We start from the raw sequence: 18,744 nt of genomic DNA on the forward strand, positions 1-18,744 counted from the left end.
TATTAAACGTTCAATGAATAATCTTTTCCCGGTTACTGCACCCATTACCGAAAACTTGCTAATCTGTCTTATTCCCGTCTCTCCTCCCGCCAGAGGCGAACCTCTCTATTGCCCCTCATTTGACCCCAGGGTCAACCATGAGGCCCTCCTTATTTAAGTCCATAAACTCCGTATCCGGATACGGAGTCTATGCTAAGTCTTTTAGGCACTGTAAACAACTCGAGCGCCCCGGCTCGCCCGGGGCGCGCCGCTCTTGCCCTTGCATTATACATCTATGTCCTCCTTACATTATCCTTACATTACTTACATTCACATCACAGGCGGTGGGAAACCTCCAAGTGTGTGCGGGTCAGCAGGCTGGGCGTGAAGCTGCCATTCACGCCGTCAGGAAAATGTTCGAAGACCCAGAATGCGAGGCGGTGCTGATGGTGGACGCTGCTAATGCGTTCAACAACATCAATAGGAAAACAGCACTGCACAACATCAAACTCAAGTGCCCTATCTTTGCCCAATATATTGAAAATACATACAAGGAACCTGCCAGACTGTTCATCAGCAGTCATAATGACCAACGACTTGGAGACCCGGTGGCCATACAATCCTCAGAGGGCACCACCCAAGGGGACCCAGTGGCCATGGCAATGTTTGCCCTGGGAATGATGAAGCTGCAGGACATCATCCGCCATGAAAACACCAACGTCAAACAGGTGGCGTATGCGGGGTAGGAAAGTCTGCACACCTCAGGAAATGATGGGACCTCGTCAATGAACACGCCCCTAAAATAGGATACCGTCCCAACGCCATTAAATCTGTGGTGATTGTAAAACCAGAGGCATACGATCGGGCCCAAACCGCATTCCAGGGCAGTAACGTGAAGCTGTCAGTGACTGGCGAAAGACACCTCGGGGCAGTCACTGGAACAGCTGAATACAGAATAAAATATGTGAAAACAGCTGTAAAGCGCTGGGAGTCCGAACTGCAGAGACTGAGCGAGATCGCCAAAACGGAACCCTGTTAAACGTTTTTGGTGGATATGTAGGTTGATCCGTGTAAGTGTTTGTTAATGGTATTCAGGCTCACTCTGTTACCTCACTGTCAGGGCCGGAGTCACCGTTGCCTGCTTCACCAAGTTCATCGAAGTTGGTGAGACAACAAAAGGCCTTACCATAAGTTGTGAGTAAAAGTGATGTAAATATAGCCGAGCGGATTGCCTTAATTCACTTCAGAGTTTTTTCTTTTTCTCTCTCACTGGAACATAGAACGTGTGTGGGTTTTTTGGTTAAACTTATATCTACATTACATTACATTACATTACATTACAGTGTGTGAGGAGTCACACTTGAAAAAGCCACTGCAGGCTTCTGCATGGTGCTCCCCGTCGGTTTTATCTGCATCGCTGCTCGCCGGAAGTTTCAAGGATCCGGTGTCCACAATGCAGATTCTAGTGTCGCCACTCTCTCACTCAAGGCCATAAACAGCTACCTTTCATAAAACATCCGGTGGCACGACACTGATCTGTTCCGACACTTAAATTCCTACATTAATATGTACAGGATAATATATACATTAGTGCCTTATAACCGCAGGCAGCCTACGCAGCATTTACGTACGGTGTCAAGCAGAAATGGAACTTCCTCATGAGGACAGTTCCTGATGATGCTCCGCTACTAAAACCTCTGGAAGATGCTATCAGAAACACCTTCATACCGGCGATAGCAAATGGGAGATGCCCCAGCGACCTGGAGAGAAGGTTGCTGGAGTTGCCGCCAAGAATGGGTGGACTCGGCATCACTAACCCGCAAAATCTGGCAGAGTCTGAATTCGAAAACTCACTCCGAATCACAGCCTCCTTGACCGGATATATTATCAACCAAAATGAAAGGGGAGAAGACAACCCTCAAGAAATTAGGTCACTATATATAAGGAATGAAATCTCCGTAAACCGAGAAGAAAAACAGAGACACTCTGAGTGACCTAATGAGAGAACTCCCAGAAGACACAAGGAGGAGGACAGATATTGCACAGGAAGTGGGCGCTTCAAACTGGCTAACCACACTACCTATCAGGGCAAAAGGCTTCAACCTAAACAAGAAAGAATTCACTGATGCCCCTGCCCTGAGGTGTGGCTGGCCAGTGGATGGGCTCCCAAACATGTGTAACTGTGGCTCACCCTCCAACCAAAACCATGCCATGACATGTAAGACAGGAGGCTTCGTCTGCATGAGACATGATGAAGTGAGAGACGTGACAGCTCAAATGCTGAAAGAAGTCTGTCACGATGTGACTGTGGAACCCACGCTGCTCCCTCTGCAAGGCGAACGCCTCGCCAGACGTACCGCTAATGTTTCGAACGAAGCACGAGTGGATGTTAGCGCCAGAGGGTTTTGGACTCGTGGACAAAGGGCATACTTTGACATAAGAATTTTTGATCCCATGGCCCATTGCCACAGAGACCTGACCCTCGATGCAGCTCACAGAAGATACGAACGAGAGAAGAGCAGAGCATATGAATACGAAAGAATACAGAATGTGGACCAGGGCTCCTTCACCCCGTTAGTATTCACGACGTCGGGAAGGATGGGACCAAGGGCGCAGAGCTTCTACGCAAGACACGCCGAAACACTGGCGGATAAAAAAAGACAGCAGCCGAGAAGCAGTGTGGTCGCCTGGATGAGATGCAGGCTGTCCTTCTCCCTCCTGAGATCAGCCTTGGTCTGCCTGAGAGGAACCAGGTTCTCTGCACCCAAAACCACCCACATTGCCGACCTGGACTTTGAGGCGACGGTGATTGATAGTCGTATCAACCACAAGCTCTGTTAGCTTAAGAATAATATGTTTAATAAGGTTTGTAATACTAAATAAAGATAATTGTCGGCCACAGTCATTGCTGGGCTGGGGCCATTGAATTGCTTTGTGAAAGACTATGAGGAAAGATACCTCTCACAACGCAACTCTAATGGACATTATTAAACAATTAACAATAATAAAGAAAGCGTATTACAGTAATAATAAATAATAATAATTATTACATTTGTAAGACATTTAATAATAACAATAATTCTAAAATAACATAATAAACAGTAAAAATAGTCACAATAAGAATAAGTATAATAGAAATGTCTCAATGATACTATTGAAAAGAAGTAACAATTTGGGAGACAAGAGTGTGGCCTCTGCTACTGTTGCTATGTTCATCACTGTGTATAGCCACTGAGGTACACTCTCATAATGGCACCAAAATGAAGCCCCCTCACTGCTGCGTCTGTTCGTCTAGTAATCAAGACTGTGTTCAATGCTCGTGCGTAAGACAAGGCCATCTGAATGTGAACTGTAAGATAGGTGGAAACTGTCATAACCCGAACCCTCAACGACAGGATGGGGAGAGTGGTGAGCAACCACAAGTGGGGCAAAGAGAGCAGGTTATGGAGGCGTCGGAGATGATCAGGTGGAGGTGGGTGCAGGGGACGAGAGGCAAGGGCAGGGTGACCACGATGAGGACGCCTTGCGCGAGCTCCGCTTCTGGCAGAGGTGGACACTCGAGGAGACAGAGGAGTGGGTACAAGACACTTACAGTCAGGTGGTAACGTTTTCTCCCGGTAACATATTTGAGGCCCCGAGATGTAACGCCACCCAAATGCTGATAGAAGAGAAAATCCCCCTCATTAGAGCGTACAACAACTCCACGCTTAAGAACAATATGTGTAATGATGTTTGTAATACTAACTAAAGTTGGTTGTCGGCCACAGTCACTGGCGAGGCTGGGGCCAAGGAAATGTTTTGCGAAAGAATATGAGAAAACATGCCTCTCACAACGTAACTCTAACGGATGGAGTGCAAGAGGATTATCATAACCTGTGATAGCTAGACCGCCTGAATTTAATGTGTTCGCTGATGTTTTTCGTCCAAGTTTAATGAGTATAAAGGAGAGAAAGAAGTAAAGTTGTGAATAACGTTATTAACTGGTTGAACCAAACCAAGAAATTACGAAGGCTGGAACTCTTTCCCGTCCACAAGTGAAGTAGATCCCAAATTATGAAAACTTTGATGTCACACAATCTTGACTGTCTTATGCCAAATACAGAAGTCCATAAGGTCAGTGGAGAAGTTACCCAGGGAAGGAGGGTTGTGTAAGCACTGATCTGTGATACTGAAGGGGTTGGAGAAGGAACTGGATGAAAGGATAAGTAGGAGGAACAGAACCATGCAAAATTAGTTGAGTCGGGGGCTAGAGTCCAAGGCCGCTAAGCGCACACACACCCCGACGTTGGTCTCTAGCCGCCGCCACCAAAGCTCCCCACGACGTCAACGGGCATGGTGTTGGGGAGGAAAAGAAAAACAAAACAAATAAAACATAGACCATTTTGAGATCAGGTCAATGCAAGGCCGTAAATATACGCGCATCATGTATTGGGTGGGACCGTTGACAAAATAATATTTAAACATCATTCTGTTTCAGTAATAATTACCTCTGTGGCCCCATCTTAAAGCATGGTCAGCATAGTGCATTTTGATCTTTCTATCAGCGCCATTACCTGAATTTGTAACACATATTTTCAGTTAACAGTACAAGGTTACATAAGTTTAGGTACGTACACGCAGCTCACCACGTTAATTAAGTGTTTAGAGATTTTAGCCATCTAACTGTCTCCATGTCGCAATCAGTTTATGAGCGGAATACGATGGTCCAGAGAGATTGAACTGGCGGAGGGAGGTGAACGGAGGCGATTGGTCCGATAAGTTGTCAATTATTCCCGTAAAGATACGGTGCGCTGACGGCGACCAGATTCTTACCTTTGCTTTCATTGGCAATGGTAGCACGGCCACGTTCTGCACCAGAGACCTGCTGGACAAGCTAACCCACAGGGGCGTTAGGCCAACACGAATACGCCTTTCTACCATGCACGCAGATGATATAATGCTCGACAGTGAGATCGTATCAGGGATAGAGATTAGTGATCTAAATGAGAACAGCTTTGTATCCCTGCCACCTATGTATACAGTAGATGATATTCTAGTGTCAAAAGAAAATATAGTAAATAATGAGGACCTGGAAGACTAGCCCCACCTACAGTCTCTTATCCCCCAGAGATAGAGGCCGACATTGGTTTGCTGCTGGGTATAAATCTGTCCATTGAGTGTACTTAACTTCCCTTTGTTTATCTTTAGAAAAGGAGCAATAATTAGTGAATAATTTGCAATAAATTTCCGGAAACTTGTTCTAAGTTATCTACATGGTTAGAGAATGTATCGTCCAGGATAAATATGTCATCTACCTTGCCTGGTTTCTTCGTTACTCTTGGCACATGTTAGGGAGTATTTCCCCAAATTATAAGTCGGTTAGCCTGGTTCCAGGTAAGGCTGGCCTGTCCCAGTACATCACAACCTAACAACATACCTGAATCTAAGTAACTTTCTGGCGCTACAGGAGAGCACTGTTTATAAATCTTCTCTTCCCCAACAGCTATCTCAAGCCAGGCCATTCCCAAAATACGTAGCGGGGTGCCAGTCACTCCAGCTGTATGGTGTCTCTCTCTTGGTATTAATCTTCCCCCTTTGTCTCTCTACCACTGATTTTTTTACCAATGTGTGACCACTACCTGTGTCAACTAACGCATGCATGATTTTCCCATTTACGGCGATGGAAATTGTGGGGAAAGTGTTTCCCCGTCATTGTGCATGGGTTAGGCTGAGGCGTCTTTCCTGGGTTCTTCAGATAGGACAACGGCCGTTATGGCTGCAACCTTGAGTTTGTTTTCTAATGAGCCGGTTTGTAGGTAAGTCTGATTGTTGTTGGCTACATAAGAATAAAATTGGTTAGGTTTCAGCCTGTTGGCATTTACTCTGGCCCGTTTGTTTTTAGGGCCTGTTTTCGTTTGGGGCATTTCATGGCCATGCATGAATGCTGGCCTGAGCACAGGAGACATTTCTGTTCTTTTGCGGTGCACTCCTGCCACATGTGGCCTGTCTGTGCGCAGACTGAACACACTTTGTAGCCATGCGGCTTTGTGCAATCCCGTGTTGTGTGTCCTTCAGTCTGGTAGCATTTGAAGCACGCGGTAAGTGGAATAAACTGTCCCACCTCCAGCTGGGCTGGCGTAAGGCTGAGATGTTGGACTTTTGGTCCCAGCCTGCATGCCGTGGCAGCCATGTTTTGTGTTCTGAACATGACTTTATACGTGTGGCCTTTCTGGAAGCGAATGACCTCCGTGACTGATGCCCAGCTCTGTATGCGTTCTATATCTTGTTTGATATGAACCACGTCATGGTCAGCCAAGCCCTGTACATTCTTTATGATAATGCTCTTGCGGCATTTAACTTTTTTTTTTTGGGGGGGGGGCAATAGGCGAAGCCCGCGTCGCTGAGGACTTCGGCTGTTGTGTCCAGAAATATGTGGTCATTTGACTTGTCGTCAGCCACAGACAAGGAAAAATCTCCATAACGCTCCTTTAAGTCTGCCACCAAGATATTCTGGCTGGCTAGGCATTTACATTTAATTCCAGAATCACGGTTGAGGTCAAGTTCTTTAACTTTCTTGCCGCGATCCTCTACGGACAGGGACGTTAACAGGTCTCTGCTGTTGGTGACAAACTTCGCGATTTCAAAACCACCCTTCGAGCACCCTTTTTGGACTTCATGTGCTAATTTAACTACTTCCTCCTCTGTCTGTGGATTTCAAACAGTCGTCCACGTAAAAATTATGTAGGATCGTCCTTTGTGCTTCTAAAGAATGCTCCCTACCGTGATCTGTTACTGTTTTGCGGAGGGCGTGATTAGCACAACTATAGGGATGACTTAGCTCCGAATGGGTGGACCGTCATGCGGTACTCTCGCGGCTCTCCGTGGACGTTTCCGTCCTTCCACCACAGGAACCTCAAGTAGTCTCGATCCGTCTCGGGCACTAAGACTTCGTAGAACATGGATTTTATATCGGCCATGTAGGCAAAGGGGTACTGACGAAACTTGATCAGTACCTCTACCAGCGGGTTAGTCAGGTCGGGGCCCTGTAGCAACACGTCATTGAGTGAAGTGCCCTGATACTTTGCCGCACAGTCAAATACGACCAGCAGTTGGTCTGTTTTCTGATGATGGTTCACTCCATGGTAAGGGATATACCACGCCTTCGGTTCACGCAATTGCATAGCTGATACTTCTTCGGCGTATTCCATGTTGATTATATTTGACATGAACTCGCAATAATCCTTATGGGATCTTTCGTCTCTCTCGAGTCTCTTTTTTAAGCCCTTGAGTCTCTTAACTACTGATTTCCTGTTATTGGGCAACATGAGGCTCTTGTCCTTAAATGGCATACCTATCTCGTAGTGACCGACGTCCGTCAGTCGACATCTCTCTTCGACCTTCACCATCCAGCTTCTGTCTTCTTCAGACAGACCCTTCTTAGTAGAATTTACGTCTATGAACTCCTGGTTGTAAATATTTCTCAAAATATGGTCCAAAGTAACATCCTCAATCTTCACACGGTTAACTCTGGCATACTTAACCGCGTTACCCGTTGAGGGTCCGAAAACTACCCATCCCAGCCTAGTTCTGGTAGCGAAGGGTCCCCTTCCGTGATGCTGGGTATCCCTTCTATGGGCTCTAGGGCTTGTGGCACGTTATACAGAGCAATAAACCGATGTCGACCTCAAGTTCTGGTATGTTAATTAATCGCAGATGAGGCCAGTCTTCCAGGTCCTTATTTCTGATTATGTTTTCCTTTGAGACTGGAATTTTGTCCACGGTGTACATGGGTGGTAGCGACACGAAGCTGCTCTCATTTAGGTCGCAGATCTCTATCCCTGATACTATTTCGCTATCCAGCATTATGTCGTCTGCTTGCATGGTAGACAGACGTATTTGCGTTGGCCTCACGTCCCTATGGGTTAGCTTGCCCAGTTGATCTCTAGTGCAGAATGTGGCTGTGCTACCGTTGTCAATAAAGGCGTAAGTGGGTATCAAGTCGCCGTTGGCGCACCGTATCTTTACGGGGATAATTGACAACTTGTCGGGCCAATCGTAGCCATTCACTCTCCCCGTGTTCACCAGCACCTATTTAGTCTGATCATTAGGTCTGGCCACATGGCGGCCACATTAGACAACCTCAGGGCAAGTAAAGGTGTTCTGCAACATGTTCCACGCGGCCAGCGACACCGTGTGGCCTCCGACCTCGCCAGCGCTATCACAGCAGCCCTTGAGCAGCGCACGCTAACATCATGGTGGCGCCTTTTCTTATACGCCTACCATAGTCCCCTGGCATGCACCTCTACCCCTGCGCACCGACACATGAACAACAGAGAGCTCAGAGAACATCCGGATCCACTGAAACCGACACCGATGAAGCCATGGCAAGACGCATCACCAGAAAGTGCGCAGACATAAAGGAGCGTTATGGAGACTTTTCCTTGTATGTGGCTGATGACAAGTCAAATGACCACATATTTCTGGACACAACAGCCGAAGTCCTCAGCGACGCGGGCTTCGCCTATTGCCCCCCCCCCAAAAAAAAAAAGTTAAATGCCGCAAGAGCATTATCATAAAGAATGTACAGGGCTTGGCTGACCATGACGTGGTTCATATCAAACAAGATATAGAACGCACACAGAGCTGGGCATCAGTCACGGAGGTCATTCGCTTCCAGAAAGGCCACACGTATAAAGTCATGTTCAGAACACAAAACATGGCTGCCACGGCATGCAGGCTGGGACCGAAAGTCCAACATCTCAGCCTTACGCCAGCCCAGCTGGAGGTGGGACAGTTTATTCCACTTACCGCGTGCTTCAAATGCTACCAGACTGAAGGACACACAACACGGGATTGCACAAAGCCGCATGGCTACAAAGTGTGTTCAGTCTGCGCACAGACAGGCCACATGTGGCAGGAGTGCACCGCAAAAGAACAGAAATGTCTCCTGTGCTCAGGCCAGCATTCATGCATGGCCATGAAATGCCCCAAACGAAAACAGGCCCTAAAAACAAACGGGCCAGAGTAAATGCCAACAGGCTGAAACCTAACCAATTTTATTCTTATGTAGCCAACAACAACCAGACTTACCTACAAACCGGCTCATTAGAAAACAAACTCAAGGTTGCAGCCATAACGGCCGTTGTCCTATCTGAAGAACCCAGGAAAGACGCCTCAGCCTAACCCATGCACAATGACGGGGAAACACTTCCCCCACAATTTCCATCGCCGTAAATGGGAAAATCATGCATGCGTTAGTTGACACAGGTAGTGGTCACACATTGGTAAAAAAATCAGTGGTAGAGAGACAAAGGGGGAAGATTAATACCAAGAGAGAGACACCATACAGCTGGAGTGACTGGCACCCCGCTACGTATTTTGGGAATGGCCTGGCTTGAGATAGCTGTTGGGGAAGAGAAGATTTATAAACAGTGCTTTCCTGTAGTGCCAGAAAGTTACTTAGATTCAGGTATGTTGTTAGGTTGTGATGTACTGGGACAGGCCAGCCTTACCTGGAACCAGGCTAACCGACTTAGAATTTGGGGAAATACTCCCTAACATGTGCCAAGAGTAACAAAGAAACCAGGGAAGGTAGATGACATACTTATCGTGGGTGACACATTTTTGACCATGTAGATAACTTAGAACAAATAGAGCAGGAGGAGGAAGGGAGATAAAGGAATAAAATTAATAAAATGAAAGACCAATACGGGGTGAGTGAATGGCTACGATTGGCCCGACAAGTTGTCAATTATCCCCGTAAAGATACGGTGCGCCAACGGCGACTTGATACCCACTTACGCCTTTATTGACAACGGTAGCACAGCCACATTCTGCACTAGAGATCAACTGGGCAAGCTAACCCATAGGGACGTGAGGCCAACGCAAATACGTCTGTCTACCATGCAAGCAGACGACATAATGCTGGATAGCGAAATAGTATCAGGGATAGAGATCTGCGACCTAAATGAGAGCAGCTTCGTGTCGCTACCACCCATGTACACCGTGGACAAAATTCCAGTCTCAAAGGAAAACATAATCAGAAATAAGGACCTGGAAGACTGGCCTCATCTGCGATTAATTAACATACCAGAACTTGAGGTCGACATCGGTTTATTGCTCTGTATAAACGTGCCACAAGCCCTAGAGCCCATAGAAGGGATACCCAGCATCACGGAAGGGGGACCCTTCGCTACCAGAACTAGGCTGGGATGGGTAGTTTTCGGACCCTCAACGGGTAACGCGGTTAAGTATGCCAGAGTTAACCGTGTGAAGATTGAGGATGTTACTTTGGACCATATTTTGAGAAATATTTACAACCAGGAGTTCATAGACGTAAATTCTACTAAGAAGGGTCTGTCTGAAGAAGACAGAAGCTGGATGGTGAAGGTCGAAGCGAGATGTCGACTGGCGGACGTCGGTCACTACGAGATAGGCATGCCATTTAAGGACAAGAGCCCCATGTTGCCCAGTAACAGGAAATCAGTAGTTAAGAGACTCAAGGGCTTAAAAAAGAGACTCGAGAGAGACGAAAGATCCCATAAGGATTATTGCGAGTTCATGTCAAATATAATCAACATGGAATACGCCGAAGAAGTTTCAGCTATGCAATTGCGTGAACCGAAGGCGTGGTATATCCCTTACCATGGAGTTGTGGTGCCCCGCGGGACGCGACACCACTCAATACGATAGCTGCAGTATCACCATCATCCACCACATTCTCTACCGAGGGCGACAGCGGTATAGAACGCTAAAGATCTCCCCCCAAAAGAACATTCAAGAACACTCAAGAACACTGAACACAGCCAGGCCTCCGGAGGGTAAACAAACGAGGCGCCAGAGCGTCCCCAGACACTCAGAACAGCATCAGTCATCAGCTAGTGAATGTGTTGCGGCAGTCACCAAGTCAACGGGTCCAAAACCGCCTGTCACCCAGTCAAATAAACAGATGGAGCTTGATAAGATGATAGACGAGCTGTTTTCCCCTTCACTACGGGAAAACAGCTGTCTGAAGGGCCTAACCCGCAATTACCCTGATGTGTTTGCTCTGAAACATGACCCCCTCACTATTATTTCCTATTATGTTCACACTTTAAGGCTTAAAAATGACAAGCCTATATATAAAAAGCCATACCCAATACCAGTAAAATATCATAAAGAGATAGAGACTCAGCTCAAGGACCTAGAGGCCCAGGGTATTATACGCCCTAGTGCGTCGCCCTACAGTGCACCCCTAGTCCCTGTAGCCAAGAAAGATGGCGGAGTCAGACTTTGTCTCGACTTCCGCGATTTGAACGATGAGTTAATTGATGACAGACACCCTCTCCCTAACATTAACCTCATTTTGCAACAGTTAGGGGAAAGTAAAGTGTTCACCTCGCTTGATTTGCGCCAGGGCTACCATCAAGTCCCATTGGCAGAGGAATCCAAACACTTGACAGCCTTCACGACACCTTATGGCCTCCATGAATTCACTACAGTCCCCTTTGGATTAAAAACAGCACCTGCAGCTTACCAGAGGATAATGAATCAAGTCCTCATAGGTCTGACAGGGAGAATTGTACATGTATACCTTGATGATTTGATAATACAAGGGAAAGACATGGACCATCACCTAAAGAACCTTCATGCAGTCCTAGATAGGTTACAGAAGGCTCACCTGTCCTTAAGACTAGATAAGTGTTCCTTCTTCAAAGAGCAAGTGTAGTGGCCCGAAATGTACTACAATTGTAATGGTATTTTTCCCCATGTAAATAGAGTTAACCTGGGGTGTTTGCGCAACCAGTTATATATGTATGTGGGTTTCTCATGAGAGAGAGAGAGAGAAAGAGAGAAGTTTGAGAGAGAAAGGAGAGAGAGAGAGAGCGAGAGGGAAGAGATGGGTGTTGAAACAAAGAGGCCTGTTGTGCTCCCATATCTCTCCTACAATCTGTAGTGTCAACAAAATTCAGAGGTGTCAGGGGTCAAAACAGGGTATCGTTGCCAAAAGTGGTCAATCTGCCTTCTTTTAATTATTGCGGGAGAACGGTAAATATTTATAATGGAAATAAAATACCAGTGACCTTATATTGATATTGGAGGCCTACCAAGGAAATCTCAGGTCTCAAGCAGGCCTAACCTGCGATCAGTTTGTCATTCCGTGACGTCACACCAAGACGTTTTGGGGCCGAGACTAACGCCCCTTCCTCGCCCTAGGTTGTGGGAGCGAGCTCATTCTCACGAGCGACATCGCCCCTTTCAGGTGAGGAAAGAACTGTTCACGGTGTTCAACTCACTTTGGCTATAATACTATAACTGAGACTGGATTCTCACGAGCGACATCGCCCCTTTCAGGTGCGCCAAAGGCAAGCCTGACAGATGGGAAGCTGGGCGTCGTCCAGACCAAGGCCAACATGCAGCAGTAAACACTTTTGAAGCTGCGTTGTGGGGGATTGCCTGTGGCAGGGTGTGTGAAGAGAGGAAGGAAGGAGAAGGCCAAAAGGGTGGTATGTGTGTCGTTCTCAGGGGTAACAATGGATAAGCGCAAACACTCACTAGTTTTAGTTAGGACTTAATTAAGGTGTGGAATGGTGGAGTCTGTGTTTCCCCGTGTGGGTGGAAACAGTTATTATGTTGGTGCTACTTATTGCCATGTGTGCATGTTAGTTTAAGGTGTTAATGTTAACCTGTATTCATGGTATTTACAAATGTAATTAGTGATGTAAGATACGTAAGCTAACCTCTAATAAGTGGACCCTGTCCTATGACCCTTAGTTCACCATCAGAATCTCTAAACAATAATTACCTCAAGTAACTCTCTTAAAGTCGTGTTACCTATATTACTTGCAATCCCCACAATCTCTACCGAGGGCGACAGCGGTATAGAACGCTAAATATCTCCCCCCACAAGAACATTCAAGAACACTTAAGAACACTGAACACAGCCAGGCCTCCGGAGGGTAAACAAACGAAGCGCCAGAGCGTCCCCAGACCAGCCACTTATCTACCAGCTGTCAACACGCGACCAACGGGTCACTAAAAGGTTCACGTAAGCCGAGCCGCTCGGTGATTCACCTCTCGCGTGGCTGCTACCCTCCTCACTATAAGGATTAGAATCCCTTAATTGTAAGCTACATACCCTAAGGATGCCCCTAGGATACTCACCCCTACGTCCCTTGTACATAAAATCAATCAGTGCTCCCCCTAGCTAATTATCTTGTAAATTCAGGCGCGTAACCCAGCCTTATAGACCATGCCGGTTAGGAACGGAAGACTCCCATGTTACCCCCGTTATGTATGTATGTATGTCATGTCCAGCCACCCCATATATAAAGAGCATTCTGCAGGATAGATCTCAGATCAGCCAGCACTCTGCTAGCTCTCTGTACACTACCACACTCAGTTGTCCACCCTTAGACAACATGGGCAGAGCATTCATCTGTTTTACTGTGAGTATGGAGTGAAGTGGGACCGTAGAGGAAAGCGTATCTATTGTGTTAATAGTTCTGTTTAGGATTATTAGAAACTAAGTGATTATATTTCTGTGACGGTTTATAGTGTGATTTTTGAGAAGAAGTTCTCAGTGTTATACCAGTATTAACGTCAGTAACCAGCAGTGAGAGAAAGCCTGAAGACTCATTGAGTCTCGTAAGCCAGTCGCTGGTTTTAACAATATTTTTATCTTTTGTAATGTTAAAGTAGTATTAAGGTAGACTAAAATAAATGTAAGAAAGGCGACACCGTTTCATCACCCCAACTTACGAACTCCTTTAAATACTCCTAAAGTACCAGAATCTTAAGTCAATTGTCGCTAGTGCAAGCAGTGTGTCGTCTCCCTTTAGAGCCCATCAACGGGTCCCAACACAGTGCCTTACAGGACTTAGTGAATAAATCCCTACTTTTAATCTGTGGTTTAAATGATGATCAATTTATCTAATTCTGATGTATAATGATACAAAAACTAACGAGTGCCTGTGAACCGCATCACAGAGGCACGAGGAAAGTAGTAAGGGCGCCCACACCAAGTCCTTATATATATGATGGTTGTGTAAACTTTCAGAAGCGACTACACCGACTGGCTGGCGATGGACGCGTCAGGAAGGAATGAAACTTTTACTCAGTCAGTCGAGGAGTTTCACCCACAACAACTAATAATCAACAGCTTAAAATAAACAAAAACCTTATGAAATAAACTTAAAATAAACAAAAAAAATAATGATTAAACCTCACTCATGTAACAAGTATCCACTTATTAGTATCTCAGAATAAATTTGTTAATGCTTAAATTCCAAAAAGTGTCATCCTCAGTAAATTATGTAACACTGTCATTTTAATACTAACACTAATCTTAATAATGCTAACACTAATTACGGCAACTCAGAGAGAACTGGTGGAGAGAGGGCAGAGGAGGGCATACCGGACTCTACTCCTCACCTCCAACAGGCCCTGCGAGGAGGTACTTCAAACGCTCGGTCTGCCCAAGCTATAGACCAACTTTTTATGACACTTCAGAAGTTCGGACGGCGACTCCTCCCCCACCCTCTCCGCCGCATCCTCCTTCCCCATAGGGCTCTCAACCACGAAGGGCGACGAGGCACCTCAGCCGCTTAATCCCCATCATGGCGGGGACCGAGAGATATAAGAAAAGTCCCATTCCCGCCATAGTGAATATCCTTAAGACGCCCTCCCCGCAGACTTAAGCGGGTTTGCTTGTCTGCACCTTACAATGTGTGTTTGTATATTTTCACCAACAAGATTGCTTTTTTTCAGCAGAGGAGTCAGTTCAAGGGCATAAAAAAGGTAACAAATGTGAAAAAAAGCCTGCTACTCACTGCTCCTATAAAGAGTTAGAGGATGGCCGAAAGATAGGTCAGTTTCGGGAGGAGAGGTGTCCTGATACCCTTTTCACCTTAATACACCGTTTATTATTATTATTATTATTATTATTATTATTATTATTATTGATTCTAATGATCAACACAAGAGCACCAAACTGGAAATTACACTGTAAGGTCACTCGTTAACGTTCGCGTATTTCCTGATTTTCTTTTTTGATGATTGTGGGCGTGTGTGTAGTAGCGTCCCAACGCAGCACCACATTGGAAATCTCACTATCAGGCCGCTAAGTAAGGTTCGTGAATTTCCTGCAGTTTTCTCTAATGGCTGTGAGAGTGTGAGGCAGGAATGCAACGCCTCACACACTCATTAACTGACTCCTGGCGAAAGTAGACCAACAATAGCCTCACCAAAGCACCGCAAGGCACGTAACAGGGCATGGGTGAGTGGCAGGAGCTTTCATACCTGAGGGGGGCGCGGTGAGGCGATCCACTGTATCTGTAGTGTGCGCAGGGCACCAATTTGCACACCTGGGCCAGCAACAGTCCCTCCTTCCTTCCGGCCGCGGGCAGTACAGGCGGCGAGTGAGTGAAATGTGCTTTGTGGATTCCGTAGACTTTCATGCGGAGGGACTTTTGTGGCTGGGGTGAGGGGGGTCCGTCCCTTGAGGCAGCCTCCTTCCACTGACCCCCACGCTCACGGCTCCCCACGTGTCCGTTTTCTGTCGCTCTTCACGTTACATCAGAGTGCCTGGAAGTGAGATTATTATGTAAGACACGCTGTAGGTTTTTTTTTTAGGGGGGGAGGGGAGGGATGATGGCGGCAATATATGGAATCTAGTGTTTTGTAGTAGTAGTAGTAGTAGTAGTAGTAGTAGTAGTAGTAGTAGTAGTAGTAGTAGTAGTAGTAGTAGCTGTTTTAGTAGTAGTAGTAGTAGTAGTAGTAGTAGTAGTAGTAGTAGTAGTAGTAGTAGTAGTAGTAGTAGTAGTAGAAAATCTGGGGAGGGGGGAACAATGCCTATTTTTTTACAGTAAAGGAAGTAGCTCAAGGGCAAAAGTAAATAAAAACGAAAAAGACTAATGAGAACAGGTAATACGGGTAATACTATAGTGGCATAAAGCAAAGGCATATCACTAGGATCAAATATCACTTAGATCGCGATTCTCAGACGCTTTTACCTCTCACATCAACAATTCCAAAAGTCGAAAAGGAGATCAACCTGGTTTTAATGAGTGTTTTTTTCACGTTCATGGTACAGAAGAAGGGTCAAACTACCATCAGGATCAGAAAACTACCCGTGTAAATGCCCGCAACTCGTAGGAAAGCCTCGTCAAATGTGTGTGCTTGGCCGCCGAAATGTTTTAAGAATATTTACCTTTATGCCCATCAAAGCAACGTTGCCAGATTGTCATACTCAGCCTCTTATATTTACAGATTTCCGACCCCTAAACTGTCTCCTGGGCCCAAATAACGAGACTCATTCATAGTTATCGTTAAAATAGTTAATTCCTGATGTTTCCTGGCAATAGTTATGCGTCAGAAACCGGTAAATACTATGCTCTGAGGACGACAATCTGGCAACGGTGCTTCAAAGTGTGATTATTATTTTTTTTTATGTTAACAGTGTGCAGCAAAACCTTTGGCACTTATCGACGAAGAAGACAACAAACTTTTATCTGGAAATTCTTATGGGCATATTCTTAAACGTTTCCGCGCCCAAGCACATGCATTTGATGGGGCTTTTGTAGGAGTTCTGGGTATTTCCATGGGTAGTCATATGACCCTGGTGGTAGTTTAACATTTAAGAACATAAGAGCATAAGAACGTAAGGAGTTTGCAAGAGGCCGGTTGGTCTATACAAGGCAGCTCCTGTACACTCAACCCCACTTCACCTCACCATCCATGGCTTTATCTACCTCTTTTTGAATGTATCTATGGTACTGGCACCCACAACATGGCTTCTTCTGTACCATGAACCTTAAAAAACGCCCAAGAAAATCTGATTAATCTGTTTCTCGGCCTTAAAAAATAGTTGATATGAGAGGCGGAAGCGTCTGAGAATACGGACCTTAGTGTTTTAGGCCGGTTCTAAAAGTCATTTATCTTTAACCTAAATAAATGGAATGATCTTCACCTGTGCACGTCAGCAGAGACCTCCCACCGCCTCCAGGTCGAGGCGCGGCGACTTCTGCCACACAAGGCTCCTCCTGCCCTCCCTTCCTCCGCGGGCAGCAGCCGGGCGCGGGGAGGGAGGGGAGGGGAGGGTAATGAGGCTGGGGGAGGACACAGGCGAAGCAGGGGAGGGCCGCGGGAAGGGAGGACGTGGAGTGGCTCAGCTGAGTCCTCACCTTCCACTCGCACTCAAGGCGTCGGCCAGAAACTGCCTATAAAGTCACATTCATCATCTTTAAATTCATTACTCAAATATTAATTATCTCACCATCAATTCAGTTACTGATCAACTGTTCTCTTACCAATAAACATGCACAATAAACGCACACAACGTACGAATCTGTATCAAAAACTCATTCTGAAAGGTAATATTAAATTGCATGAAATCATCACTGAGGCGCTCGTCACGCGACCCTTGCCGTCGTAACCTGAGTGTCTCTTAAAACGTATATATTGGTAACGGGGTACGAGCCAGTTACAGGAGATGTGATTCCGAGATGACAAGGATGTATAGTGGTATTAATTGATTTATTCTATTACTAAAAGGCTAATATATTTACACACTTAAACACAACTGTATAAACGTTACCCTGAACCCCCGACAACACAATGTAGTCACTCCTTTCGTTACACATTATATCCACGAGTCAAATAATTTATCTCGCAGTGAGGTAGTAACGGCCTAAACACAGCCTGCTGCTTCTGCTATTTCTGTTACTACTACTATTACTACTACTACTACTACTACTACTACTACTACTACTACTACTACTATTTCTAGGACCTGCCTGCGTCACGAGAACGTCCCCGTAATGTCACCAGCACGTCATCGTCACTACACTGTCATCAAGACGCCCCTGGACTCCCAATCTCGCTCAAAACTCGTGCGAGGCGTGACCCACACACACCCTCCCGTCACTCCCTGCCTCAGCGCCGCTTCATATCCCACACACATCGCGACATCAATATTATTCTCTCGGTATAAATTACACTGTTCTTTCGCTGTTCTTAAAACGTTCTATATTATCGTTCTACATTTGCATCGCTCTCCCCGCCGAGCTTCCGTTATTTCCCACGGCGTGGCTTGGTTCCTCTGTGCCAGGGTCCGGGTGCCCGCGTGCAAGGGTGGACACGGCCAGCATTACTTAACTTCGAACGGATTTCTAAAACCTAAGACACACAACTGGCGTTCCCACATGCACGACGATGATTCCTCAATATCACAGTCAAATCATCTTAATCAACGGCGATGTTTTTTTTTTCCAGTCGTAGAGAATATAAAAAAATAATAGTTTTAGACGAAAAATTTGACCGAATACCGTTATTTGTGTTATCTGTGTGTGCTTGCGATAGCTTTTAAGATAGAAACCGATTGATACAATGTTCTGAACTCGATAATCTGGTAATGTTGAACAGAACTTACCTGTGAATGTGCCTCAGTGGACCTGCAGGCGCCTCCGTCCGTCCAGTGTGGCGGCTGGAGGTATAGTGCCCACAGTGCCCAGTCCAGTGGCCTCCTTAGATCCTCTAGGACCTCTGCGGCTCTACCCCAGGGATGCCACGTTATCACACTCACCACGCTGGATTTTCCTATTTCTAACGCATAACGATTGTAAAAGACCCTCTATAGTTAACGTTTTTGGCAATAACTAGAAGTGGGTATCGTTACTTTTGTGGGTGCGACGGCTTTTTAGTCTCAAATTGGCAAATATAAGAGGCTGTGTACGACAATTTGGCAAAGTTGCTCTACCCCAGGGATGCCACGTTATCACACCCACCACGCTGGATTTTCCTATTTCT

At 46.0% G+C, this 18,744-nt stretch overlaps 1 long non-coding RNA gene across 1 annotated transcript; it reads right to left on the reverse strand.

Annotated features, from left to right (window-relative positions):
- Positions 1-1,357: 1,357 nt before the first annotated feature.
- LOC126998471 (uncharacterized) lies at positions 1,358-18,473 on the reverse strand. Its single transcript, XR_007752891.1, has 4 exons — positions 18,368-18,473; positions 16,907-17,156; positions 15,238-15,522; positions 1,358-3,637 (listed from the first exon to the last, which is right to left on the reverse strand). It is a non-coding gene; the product is annotated as an uncharacterized LOC126998471 (long non-coding RNA).
- Between the last annotated feature and the right edge of the window lie 271 nt (positions 18,474-18,744).

Source organism: Eriocheir sinensis, chromosome 14 (assembly GCF_024679095.1).
Source record: "Eriocheir sinensis breed Jianghai 21 chromosome 14, ASM2467909v1, whole genome shotgun sequence".
Lineage (NCBI taxonomy): Eukaryota > Metazoa > Arthropoda > Malacostraca > Decapoda > Varunidae > Eriocheir > Eriocheir sinensis.